Raw genomic sequence first — 13,109 nt, 5'->3', positions numbered from 1 at the left:
TATATTTTCTTGAGGCATTCCCTCAGAGGCTCTGTCAGTGATTTTATCACTTACACACTTTCAGTCTTTGGCTTTACACAGGGTCATTTTGTTTAATTTCTTTTCTGAAGCCCTCTGCAAGACTGATATGAGCAGTAAGTCTTGCTGCTGTTAACACCAATACTTGTTCTTGCGGTTATGAATGATAAGGACTTAGACTTTAAATATTGATTAACTATTTACCATCATGACAAAAAAGCTTACCATTACATTCAAAATATTCCTGAGTTGTAGTGTAATAGTCTATAGCCTTATATTCTAAGTTATCAATATATGGACAGATGTGCCATCTCTCCATTGCTAACACTTTAGCAAACCTCACTATAAAAGGGTGATTTTTAAATACTTCCCCTGCAACTAGTGACTTGATTCTGCATCATTGACATCAACAGGAACTATGCCATTGATTTCAATGAAGCAGAATCAGGCCCTTGCTGAATCCAAAACCAAACTACTCAAAATTTTGATAAGGCTCCGTTTCCCCATGAGAATGATTTTTACAAACTTTTGAGTAAATCAGAAAATATTTGTCAGGCTGTTTGGGTAGAAACTTTTGGAAGGGGTGCGCTTTTAAAAATTAATTCCAAATTGTTTGTTTTTATTTATTGTATTCACTCTTTTGGAGGGATTCCTTAAGTACAAACTCCAGAAGGGGCTTAAGCTCATTTGGCTCAATTGTGCAAGGTGGCATGGTTGTTCAAACCTCAAGGCAATGCTGAGCAAGGCTTGCTGTTGCCTGTTAATCATACCCAGTTAAATATGGTTGCTCAGCACCCAAAGTGAGCATTTTGGGTGATGGAGATGAGGTGATATAAGGTGTCAGGTACTTAGTTCTAAGAAAGGAAAGACGGTGCTTAGCATCTTGGTCTGAAAACTCACTCCAAGTTCCACACTGGAATATTGCCTTAGGCAACAGTCTATGCTTACTTGGCAACTGGACATAGCCATTCCTGAAGCATATGCCCCTCAAGTACTACATAGGGTCCATTCCAGGCCCTAGCCATTGCAAGGACGCTCAAAATGTGCACAAACCTGGCCAGCTAGGAGTCAGGCCACCATTTTACATTGCAATCTGTATCATTAAAATAAATTGAGGATGTTTAAAAATATCGAGGTTCATCCCTCCCACTCAAAGAGGGATATAGAAATCCAAACCAAGGGAATGCTGGGTGCTTTAGCAATGGGGAAGGTTACAGAGAACCACCACATGCACATAGCAAAATTGATTACAGAGATGGGCTGTCTGCTTTGCAGCTCCTGGAAGCCCACCCTCAGCCATAAAAATGCAAAAATAAGGCAACTGGCAATGTGACAGCACAGGACACTTTGTATTCATTCACAATTAGGTGTTTATTCTGTTGTCACCAGATGCTGCCACGCACATTACACAACAGAAGTGGGATTAGCAGGAATAACAAAAACCTGTCAAAGCACAAAACCGTGGCCTAGTAGCCCTGACAAATTAAACAGCCTGCAATGAGTGCTGGAGCATGAAAATCACTCACCCTTCCTCTCCTATCCCTTGGAGGTAAGCAACAAATTCCTTCTTAAAGTCAGGCCACCATGTAGACAACACAATAATAATAATGATTTTTTTAAAAGGACAGACCATCCTACTAAAGGTCATCTTTGAGTCATGTATTCCATTCTATGCAATACAGAACAAATCACATGTACCCAGTGTGTCTGTCTGTGTCACTCTTATCAAAATTACTTTGACTGAGTTGTGGTTAATACTTACCTGTTGATATAATCTTCCTCAGCATGGCATGCACTTGATTTATCTCTACATGTGAGCTAAATTGGGGGCTGTAGCTTTAAGAGAAGCTTATGTAATCTATTTTCCCCTTCTACAGGTGGTAGTGAGAATTTGCAGGGAGTGAACAGGCTGTGTATAGAGTTGCTTTGGACCTATGAACTGGATTTGAATTTTTTGTGTATTGATTTAGGTGCAGTGCAGCGGTTGTCTGTGGTTCTGGAGAGGTAACCTGGAGGGTGCAGCAGAAGCACAGTGTCTGTTGTAACCTGTGTTCTGAATAATTGGACTTTTATATTGGTGCCATGCACCGTATCTGTTTCAAATGCTCTCTAAATGTCTCCAAGGTCAGTGCCACAGGCCACTCTTCCTAACCCCACTGACATCTCTGGGTCAAACCTCTACCAGAAACTGTGACTAGGAACTATAGAGAATCTTTTAATTTTAACTGTGCTGTCAGTGGCTCCTCCCAGCCTCCAAAAATAAACTGCCTCAGGAGCTGGGGCTCAGGACACATGTTTGTTACATTCACATAGCATGTAATGTGGGAAGTTTTCACAACCCCTCTCTTGGAGTCTTAATCCTCTGGTCCTAACTTTTGTGTAAACAACTTTCTATAACCTTGGCTTTCATGGTTTGTTGTTTCTGAGGCAAACAGTTTCCAAGAATAGGAGAGAAGGGACACTGGACTGTGGGGTGCAGGCAGTTTGGGGATTGACATCCATTGAAATAAGGGACATTGGAAAGATAAACTTTCAGAAGTTACTAACTTCCACAACACTTTCCCCTCTCCTATAGTGCCTTTGTCCCCCACTTCTTATAGACTAAGGGGAAGCAGGTCAGGCTCTCAGCTTCAGTTGCTATTGTAAGTTTAGATGACCAATACAGTAAGGGTAATAAATGTTACCACCTTGCATCTTTCTTGATCCTGTAAGATTTCTACTGGGAATTACTTACAGAAGATGTATTTCTTTATCTGTGGCACATAAACCATTTTTTCTCTTTATTTCAGTCCTTTGAGAAAGCTCAGGGAGTAATAGATAAAATGTCAGAAATAATTAAGAAAAATACTAATATACACCATGGCAGACAATTATACTATTTGGTGATGGCTGTTTTCATCATCTACAGTCAGTCCCCTGGTAGATATAAATACAGGCGTTATCACCTTATTTTAGGGAATGATGTGTTGAATCAATGTTCATGAAGACTATATTTTGGGAACTTCAGCTGAGGAAGAAAAAAGAGTTTTTATTAAGAGGCAGAGGGCAGAAGTTCAAAACTGAGTAACAAATCAATACAGAAATCTGGAGTCCCTTATGGTTGTTATATTACATCTAATATCACTCATGAAAATCGGCTACTTCCTCTTTCACCTGAGCTTTGTTTTGCCTCACTTTCACATTAAATACCTTTTCCCTACTTCATCAATGAAAAAAGGCCTGTCAGTTTAATAAGTGAGTAGAGAAGAACTGCTGTATCAGGTATTAAATCACCTGCATGATCATGTCCTTAATGGCAGCAAAATTACAATGGCTAATCCCAACAGTTTCTGTAATCTTAGCACAATTGTCCATGTAAATAGCTTGGAAGTTATCCCTTCAGGAAACTTCCTATGAAGCAGTGATATACACTGTATACCCACCATACTCTATGATAAAATACAGTAAAATACAATAAATAAATTAAAGAAAGGACTTCAGACTTCTGACACATACTTCCCCCTGATATTACACACCTACTGCTCTAATGATAACATAAATGTTGATTGTTCTTATAACAGCCTATTATGCCACAAAGTAAACTCAAGAAACAAGTATAAAATGCTCACATTTAAACAAATAAAACACACTTCCTGCCCCAAAAAGCTTGACAAGACAGACAAATGCAAGATATAACGACAAGAGACAACTGCGCACATTATATTGGGTGAGATGACTGCCACCGAGAACAATGTAGGAAGAAGCACTTGAAAAGGGGAGTTTAAAGGAGAGATATGAATGAGAAAGAGGGCAAGTGAAAAACAAGAGGAGGGGACTTGTCTTAGGTTGTGACATCACCATAACCAAAGGCACAAAGGCAAAAGCAAAGGGAAGAGCAAAAGACAATAGGAAATGGTATGAAATATGGGCAGAGATGTAGGTGGGACTAGTCTAGTAAAAGAGGATGAACTTGAACTGCTACTAGTTTGCATGTTAATATACCTGATCCAAAGCATTCCAGTGTGGGACTTTGTGAGCTCAGTGGTAGTGCCGTTCCTGTCCTTATTATATAAGTAAGAGCTTACACTCTACCAAACACAGAGATAGTGTACGTTGGGTAATATAGTGATTCATTTGGATTTCTGGCTAAGTTTAGGCTATTTAAATAATTGATTTTCTGTGTCCTTGTGAGAGATCTGTTTTCTCGAGTATTTCAAAGATGTAATATTTATTCCCAAAGGCAATGGATTTAAACTAGATTTATAGCAGTAGATTAGACCAAAATTAATGAACACAAGTTTTTATATTTTTATTTAATATGAAATCATATAAGGGAACAGGAATTTTATGTGCAGTTTACGTATTAAGTGTTTATCTCTTTCTCTGCATTAGAAAGGAAAAAGGGATTAGGAATGTCACTTAAAAAGCCTCACTATAATTTAATGCTTTTTGTAATAAGGTAATTTGGAGGACTAGTTGTCACCTGCACAATTTAGGGCTCCCATCCCCAACCCTTCCTGGCCCCGGGGTTCAATGTCGCTCTATGGGTTGGTGGGAGCTTTCCCCAGTGAAAGATCCTTTATACAGTAATATTCTTAACCTTTATTTATTAACAATTAATCAACAGAATACACTTGCTAAGCACACAATGCTCACCACTCCCGATAAGGCAGATGAGCTTCTCCGGATGGCCAGTCAGGATTGGCTCATCTAGGGTGCTGACATCTGCATGGTATGGTCATGCAGGGTTTTGATTTCTGGCAGATTTGATCTTGGGCTGTGTCCCAGAGTTAGGTTCCAAAGAGCTTCCTTTTGGACCCCAGTTTATATAGTTAACCTTAGGTCCTGCTAATCTGCACCTAAACCAATCATTTTTACTAAACTATTATGAAACAATTCTTTACCCAATCCTAGCACATTATGAAACAATTCTTTAGCCAATCCTAACACATTACCTCTACATACAAGAGTCAATTCCAGTGTTGTGAGACCAGTTATGCAACAGACAGAAACAATTAAAGACCAGACAGAAACAATTGAAGGTAAAAAGGGAATTATAGATTTCCTAACTGCTGCCAGAGTGTTATCTTGCAAAGCTTTTCTTTAAACATCTTAATGTCTGTCTGTTGATCTGGTCACTGTTGGTGCTACACTTCCTGGAATGCTTTCTTAACAACCAGATATTCTATTGTTTTGTACAGTTTAGCTGGGACATGACTCCCCGTTTTTAGCTAATGGCTGCTGCTGCTGCTCCTTACTGCAAAAAGGCCTCAGAACACATAGTGAGTTGGTAGATCAGCTTGAACTGCAGGCTGTGTCTCTACCCTACATTGCAAGGCACAAGGAGGCAAACAGTTGCATAAGGGGATCAGGAGATTGACTAAATCATCTGTCACTTTTAAATGATATTTCTATACTCTTAAAAACAAAGAACGAGGCGAACTTGTGGCACCTTAGAGACTAACAAATTTATTTGGGCTTGAGCTTTTGTGGGCTAAAACCCACTTCATCACATGCATGGAGTAGAAAATACAGTAGAAAGATATATAGATATATATACAGAGAACATGAAAAGATGGGGGTTGCCATACCAACTCTAACGAGACTAATCAATTAAGGTGGGCTATTACCAGCAGGAGAAAAAAAACTTTTGTAGTGATAATCAGGATGGCCCATTTCAAACAGTTAACAAGAAGGTGTGAGTAACAGTAGGGGGAAAAATAGCATGGGGAAATAGTTTTTAGTTTTGTGTAATGACCCATCCACTCCCAGTCTTTATTCAAGCCTAATTTAATGGTGTCCAGTTTGCAAATTAATTCCAGTTCTGCAGTTTCTCGTTGGAGTCTGTTTTTGAAGATTTTTTGTTGAAGAATTGTGACTTTTAGATCTGTAATTGAGTGTCCAGAGAGGTTGAAGTGATCTCTGACTGGTTTTTTTATGTTATAATACTTGATGTCTGATTTGTGTCCATTTATTCTTTTACGTAGAGACTGTCCGGTTTGGCCAATGTACATGGCAGAGGGTCATTGCTGGCAAATGATGGCATATATCACATTGGTAGATGTGCAGGTGAACGAGCCTCTGATGGTGTGGCTGATGTGATTAGGTCCTATGCTGGTGTCCCTTGAATAGATATGTGGACAGAGTTGGCAATGGGGTTTGTTGCAAGGATAGGTTCCTGGGTTAGTGTTTTTGTTGGTTGCTGGTGATATTTGCTTCAGGTTGCGGGGCTGTCTGTAAGCGAGGACTGGCCTGTCTTCCAAGATCTGTGAGAGTGAGGGATCGTCCTTCAGGATAGGTTGTAGATCCTTGACGATGCACTGGAGAGGTTTTAGTTGGGGGCTGAAGGTGACGGCTAGTGGCGTTCTGTTACTTTCTTTGTTGGGCCTGTCCTGGAGTAGGTGACTTCTGGGGGTACTCTTCTGGCACAAGTTCTCCTTGTTCTTTTTGCTGATACAGACTAACACGGCTACCACTCTGAAATCTATACTCTTAGTTTATTTTTAAAAGCCTCATAGTGTGTTGGGGAGCACTGTGGTTTCCTGATGGTCCAAAGTCTATTGAAGTTGATGGAAAGACACAATCAATCAGCCCCATATTGCTAAATATGTCATTAAGGGCCAATCCAATTTCTGTTGTAGTCTGTGAGGGTCTTTTCATGACTTTAATGAATGATAAACCTCTCTGTGGATCAGGTTCTCAAAGTATAAAAATGGGGAAAATAATAACTGGCCATCTTTATCAAACAGTGCACATTTCAGATGAAAGGTTGGATAAGTCTAAAGTGTAATATTAAACATTTAATGGCACCAGAATTCTCAAAGAGCTCTATTGGGTCTCAAGGATCTTGTTGGGTCCCTATGTAAGAGCCAGGCAGAATTGAAACCCCTGTGCTCTGGTGAGTATAGGGATTCCCAGGCCCTTACTCCTTTGGTAGGCCCAGCATTCCAAATAGGGTTAGACCTGGGCCCCTCCCCTTCCTGTCTCCCATGTACCAACCAGTAGAACTGACCTCTATGTTGACATAATAAATGGCACTCCCATAAAGAAAGGGTGTGGCAGCAGGCACTCTGACTTTGTACGCAGGGAAGCTATGGAAGAAATTCTGAAGTGGTAAGACACTACATCATCTCAAAGCAATCCATACTTGCAAGGCACAATCAAGCACTCACCAAGTCAAAAGCATGATTCTCCAGTGTAAAGAGAGTGGTGTTAAATAGGGCTGTCCAAGACTGTGATCATTTTTTCATGAAATTGGACACATCTTTTTGAAGTGTTTTGTTTCAAGCTATTTTGGTCCCCACAAAATTGTGCTTTTTAATGACATTTTGTTAACAGGTTTTTGCTTCAACACATGAGAAAAATCTAATTTTCTGTGATTAGATGTTTGAGTGGAATTTTATTTATTTATTTTTGCCAAGCAAATGTACTGTTTCTGAGTAGGCTACCACAGAATTTCTCTAATTCTCCATGAGACTCAGCCAATTTTGTGAAACTGCAACCAAACATAAAAATCTAATGCCAATTTTATTGCCAATATTTTGTATTAACAGTAATAATAATAATAAATGATTCAGTGGAAACATATACCTCCCTGTCTATTCAATTGCATTCTGCTTTTTATATAAATTCTATAAATATAACATTTGTTTTACAAATTTTAGAAGGCAATAACATTCATGTTGGTATTTTAAAATAAAGTTTGATCCACCTTAACTTTCAGCATGAGTTCTCGTTGGCCCTCACTACATTAATAAATCATCAGAGAAAAATTGATCTGCTAACTTATTTAAGAGAGCCCAAGCAACAAGAACTTTTTCTGGACCTCAAACTTCTACGATATCTTTACCTCTAAAATATTTTATAATTTCACAATTATAGGTTGCCCAGCTGTCCAAAGATGCTATGGATAGAGTTTATATGGTGGGGATTTATGCTTTAGTAATAACTCTGGTTGATATATATGTCATGTGCAACCACAGTAGGATATTTTTCCTGAAGGGGTTATGTACAATATGGCCTTGTTCATATCATAGAACATCTACTCTTAATGGGAGAAATCCATCCACAGGGCAGAGGGAAAACACAAGACCTCCCCTCTAAAAATTCATCTTCTGGCTGCATTGGGGAACTGCAGCTGCACAAACTTCTCTCACTTAAATCCATTCATAATGCAGGTTTTCGGCCATCATCTCCTTTAACTAATTTAACCTAATCAATTTTCCAGAGTCCTGTGGCGTTAGGGAAGCACCCTCAGAACCAAGATAAAAAATGACCTCACTTCGTTGTAGTCATCTCACTCCTCTTTGGTTGCAAGACATGGACACTCTACCGACACCACATAAAACGTCTGGAGAGCTTCCATCTTCACCGCCTAAGATCCATCTGCAACATCAAGTGGCAGGACAGGATCTCCAACACTGAAATCCTTGAGAGTTGCCAAATCTCTGGCATCAAGAGCATGCTCATCAGGGCTCAACTTCGCTGGGTCAGACATGTGATCCGTATGGAGGTTTCCCATATACTGTGCTCTACAGTCAATTGAGCATGGGAATCCACTCTGAGGATCGACCCATCCTTAGATATAAAAACACCTTGAAGGCCAACCTCAGAGCATGCAAGATAGACATTAAAACCTGGGGGAACTTGTTGCACTGGACAGACTTCAATGGAGAGGTCTGTGCCAGGAGGGTGTGTCCACTTTTGAGGAATAGCATGTGAGGGCTCTGCAGGAGAAGAGAGCACGTTGTAAGGCCAGCACCTCAAACCCTTGCCTCCAATAATGATTACACTTGAAAGACATGCAACTGCTTTTGCAAATCCTGAATCGGATTTGTTTCCCATGGGAGAAGCCATAAAAAACTAATAAACCCAGAACTTAAGTCAACACCAGCTGAACACTCATCTGCAAAGTATCGGGAGGATCCAACAACGAATAATAGATCTGCAATGTAGTCCATTAATTAATTTCATCCAGGGTCTTCTAATGGCTTATCATCACCTACACTCATGGGTAAGGAACCATCTTTTTAAGTACTCTGCTTTTTCATTCTTTTAGCAGATGTATATGTACCAGATCACATCATCACTTGGGAAACCTACCAAAAGGCCTGAGATATTTGAATTTCTCAGGTTGAAACTCCATAGGTCTCCACGGTTTCATGCAAGGATGCCACTCATGAAGAAGACAGAGGGTATATCAAATGGATGCCCTGATATCAGGTAGGAAGAGCCATGGATCTTGGGACATCCTAGAAAGACTAGAGAATCCATTTAGAAGCCCAGATGATCCACAGTACTCGCTGGATCCCCGATCCTCTAGGGAAACATGGTCTTGCCCCCATGGAACTTAGAATTTGAGGGCCCAATTCTGCTCTTGCTTACACAGGTGCATCTCTGGCTCTTATCAACCTCACTGGTAATTGCACCCTTGTAATTGATGGCAGAACTGAGACCTAAGTAGATAGAAACCAATACATAGAAACGGTTAGAAGGGTGGAAATATCATGCAATACTGCAGAGTCTTTAGGGCTTATAAAAGATAAAAGTAACATGTTTTAATTAATTGGGATTGATAGGGTTGAGGAAAGCAATACATTTTAGGGAGGGACATGGAGGAGAAGTTGGAAGCATGGTGCACAATGTCAGGATGGGGATTCCATGTCTTTAATCCACTTTCCATTCTCTTTGTGGAAGGACATTTCCCATGCCTTGTAATCCTTAACCTTACAATTTCCTTAGGCCTTACTCCTATAACTAAGTAGAAATTAGCTGGTGGCCTCTTATCAGCACTCTCACTATTTTAGTTACATGTCCCTCTGGTCTCCTTGTCCTATTCACCTTTTCCATGTTATGATTATATACACAAGACTCCACCCCATGATCTGTGTAGGATCCAGTCTACATTGATTTCATTGTAGCTTTCAGTATCTTCATAATGAAAAAATTCCGTTTATCACTTCATGTATTTTTTTAAATAATCTTAGGCTTCCACTTCACACAGATCACTAGCAACATGAATTTGCTTTTCTGAGAAGACAGACACCTCCAGGTTTTCACCTAATAGCTTCAGTAACCATTGGAATCAGACAAATTTAATTTCAATGGCAAACACGCTGTCTTCTTAGAAACATCATGCCTTAGAAATTAGTTCATGATGTGTTGCTGCACATTCCTATTACAGGAGACTTTGCTCTAACCTATAACTTTTCTCACAGTGAATGAGCCTGTACCTTTAAGTAAAGTTACACTAATGCATACCGGTAAGTGTTTGCAAGATTGGCTTGTAATATGCAATTAAATTGAACTTTAAATAAATGATCTGAATGATAGATAGAAAGGACAGTCATTCGAATGGTGACATTTCAGTTCAGCTAGGTTGGATTTCTTCCTTTCCACTTAAGACAGTTCCTACTCTAATTTTGTGTCTTCTTATTGGATTTTTATTTTTCATGGTTGGCAGTGTGATAGATCATTTTATGGGGAAACACACAGATATTTTCTAATGGCAAACCACTATATTTCACTAGCTTCAGCTTTTCAGATTGTTATTTTCAACTTTTGTTACTGTGATACTGTAAACCCCCACTTTTTTTTCCAGACTGAATGCATTGAAATATGAGCTCTGACCCCAGTGGGCAGAATTTAATGAAAGGCACCTTCACTGGGAAAGATCAGCATTGGTAGAAAAGTGGTTAATATTCTCAATATTAAACGATGCACAGATAATGCAAGTGATCTTGGTCTTTTTGTATATTGAATGCTGTAGCTCTTAATCAGCTAATAAAAGACGACTCATGGATTCAAATATTTAAATGCTACTTTTAAAAAGACACTTTGGGGCAAATGCATAATTGTTTGCAAGATAAAAGTGCCAGTGATTTTAAAAGTTAGATGCTGCAATTATTTAGGCACTTAAATTTAGGCTCTGCAATTGGGTCTGCATGTGCAGATCCCTGTATTAATCCAGCCAGCCAGTGGTTCTCCCTCATCAAATTTGATGGGTGTTCTAGAGATTTAATTTAACCAGATAATCTGAAATCAAATAACTGAGTTATTTTTAATAAGAGAAAATTGGGTAATTTAGTTCACTTACTTAAACAGTGAATAAATATTAACTATATATTAAATATAGATATTTATTATATCTATAAAGCACTTCTGTGCGCTTATTTTCCTCTAATATCTTTTCTTTTCCTGTCCTGGAATGTTGTGGCTTTGGGTTCTTACTTAGTTATATTTATTTTTAGAAACAGCAACTTTGTTTTGAAAATATTCACACAATCAATAAAAACCTGTAACTTCAAAGTGTCCTTATTTATATTTAAGTCCTTCCTATTACTTGCTGTTTGTTGCTCTTTGGCTATGTCATCAATCCCACTGGAGTTCAACAAATTTAACAGGTCCTCTATAGGTTCCCAGACCTGTCCATTTCCCATGTATTCTCATATCCCTGCAGCTTCTGATCTAAAACAGATTTTAAGTTTTTGTAGAGCAGAGGTCAACATGAAAGCCTAAAACAAAATAAAAAGCTGGCACTCAACTTTTAGTTCTGGTTTTTATTATAACACAAAGCTAGATTACAGTCATTTAAAAAATGATAGTATTGTCCTGTATCAGACTCTCACTCTCACTGTAACTCAGTTTTTAAATGACCAGGGTGCCCAGTTGAGATAACTTACGTGCTAGTGAATTATCAGCTGGAGGAATTGCAACCCTGTACAGTCACCAGACTACAATGTACAGGTACTTTGCAAATACAGCCTCTGTGTATATTTTCATTAATTTGGCTTCCAGAAGGGCCAAGGATGGACTGAGAACCCCTTATGTCCACTGGTGAACAGTTACTCACACAGCTGTTGACTTCAAAGAGCCTATTGGTGTGGGAACTGGTCACCAGTGGGAGTAATAGATTCACAATCGGGCACCATTGCTAGAATTCCTTAATTCCTTCACATTTTGTAACAACTTAAGGTCTATAGCACTTGTAATTACAAGTTGCATTTCCAAAGACTCAATAGATATAATGGGCCAAATCCTGAAACCTTTCTTCAATTTTAGCTCCTATTTGAAATATATGGGAGTTGAGTCTGAGGGACTATGGGCTGCAGGATTTGGCCCATTGTATTAACCTGTTTGTGACTGTTTATGTATGTATGCAGTCTTCTGTCTTTTTTCCATGTTTAACTGTTAGTCTCGAAGGTGCCACAAGGATTCCTCATTGTTTTTACCAAATATCTTGAGACTCACCTAAAATCACAAGAGGTAGGAACACTGAACAAGGGTCTCCATCATGGCAATAAGTTCTCATATGTATTAAATGCTGATTTTTTTTAAAAAAAGGAAAGTGCCCCCTCAAATCCTTTTACATTACAACAACAATATTAGAACATTGTTGTTATTTTAAAAACACTAATGACACTCAGTAGATTTAAAGATAAAAGTGTGAAAGGGAGGTATTTAGTACATTTTGGTTAAAATCAAAGGGTTGTTTTCAATGTTGTCTGTATTCAGCAGAAAAGAAATGTGTTCACTGGGTGTATGCACACTGGTTAGTGTGTGAAAACATATACATTTTGTAAGACAGGATAGACGACAGCTCTTAATTTGATTATTATATAGTAATAACACTCTGAATGCTGCCACTTCTCGTTCTCCAACATCTTCTGCCTTCACATCCCTTGCTGTTCTTTCTACTGGAAAGGAACACATTCTTAATGTCTGCAGAAAATCTTTTTCAATACACAAAATATCAAAAGGAGTTCAACACCCATTCCTTCGCAACAAAATGATGATAATAGCTCAAATCTCCTACTCTAGAGCAGGTGCTTAATCGGAGATGGAAGGGAATATCCCTCATACCATTACAAATCTTCAACCTAGCTATACAATCATATGGTGCTCCAAGAATTGAACACTGAAGCTCAGTACTTACGTATTATATTAAGCTGTTTACAATTATAGATAGGAGAATGGTCAAAAGAACAATTTTCAGATCCCCCCACCCTTTCAAGGAAGTAGTATAATCAAAGGAAGGCCATGGCGGCCAAAACATTCTCTCCCCACATTCTTCCATCTATATTATGTAAACTGCTTAATATAATATGTAAGTA

Source organism: Malaclemys terrapin, chromosome 9 (genome assembly GCF_027887155.1).
Source record: "Malaclemys terrapin pileata isolate rMalTer1 chromosome 9, rMalTer1.hap1, whole genome shotgun sequence".
Classification (NCBI taxonomy): domain Eukaryota; kingdom Metazoa; phylum Chordata; order Testudines; family Emydidae; genus Malaclemys; species Malaclemys terrapin.
Note: the sequence above shows the minus strand (reverse complement) of the source record.